The sequence below is a fragment of the Rattus rattus genome, chromosome 18 (assembly GCF_011064425.1).
Source record: "Rattus rattus isolate New Zealand chromosome 18, Rrattus_CSIRO_v1, whole genome shotgun sequence".
NCBI lineage: Eukaryota > Metazoa > Chordata > Mammalia > Rodentia > Muridae > Rattus > Rattus rattus.
Window position 1 is genome coordinate 10560922 of NC_046171.1, and position 853 is coordinate 10561774.

At 37.4% G+C, this 853-nt stretch overlaps 1 pseudogene; it reads left to right on the forward strand.

Annotated features, from left to right (window-relative positions):
• The window catches only part of LOC116887261, an 8067-nt pseudogene extending 7499 nt beyond the window's left edge, over window positions 1-568 (forward strand).
• The last annotated feature ends 285 nt before the right edge of the window (window positions 569-853 follow it).

Here is an 853-nt window from a genome sequence, read left to right on the forward strand (position 1 = left end):
GGCCATCTGTCTCCCACTGCACTATGAGGTCATCATGAGTCCCAGAAAGTGTACTTGGGCTGTAGCAGCTGTGTGGCTAAGTGGAAGCATCTCAGGAACTTTATACACAGCAAGTACACTCTCTATCAGATTCTGTGGAGACAAAGTAATTCACCAGTTCTTCTGTGATGTCCCCCAGTTGCTTAAGCTCTCCTGCTCTAATGATCACTTTGTAATAATTGGAGTGATTGATTTCCTGTTTGTAATTGCCTTTATCTGCTTTTTTGGGATTGTCAGCTCCTATGTTCACATATTCTCCACAGTTCTCAGGATGCCCTCTGCTGAAAGCAGGTCCAAGGTCTTCTCTACGTGCCTTCTCCACCTTTTCGTTGTCTCATTGTTTCTTTCTTCAGGCGCCTGTGCATATCTAAACCCAACCTCAGACTCTCCATCTACTTTAGAGTTCTTATTCTCCATCTTTTACACAGTAATACCTCCAACTCTCAACCCTCTTATTTACAGTCTGAGAAATGAGACCATAAAGGGTGTTTTAAGGAAGTTACTGTTTAGTACAAAATTTGCTGGTTAAAATCATTTTACCTTGTTTTTTCTGATGGTTCGATTAGACACAATGATTCTAATCATTGAGATTCCTTCAAACTGTAATGTTAATGAAGAATAAAATTTGTTTTGTTTTCCTGTAGATAAACTACATTGTGTAACTATGTCCTTATGGAAGTACATTGCATTTATTTCTTTATTTTAGTATTAAAGAGTTGTTCCTTCACAATAATAAAATATTTAAAAATCTTATAATACAGATTCAGTACATTTTTACCTCCTAACACATCGACATGCAGAAACACTGACAATG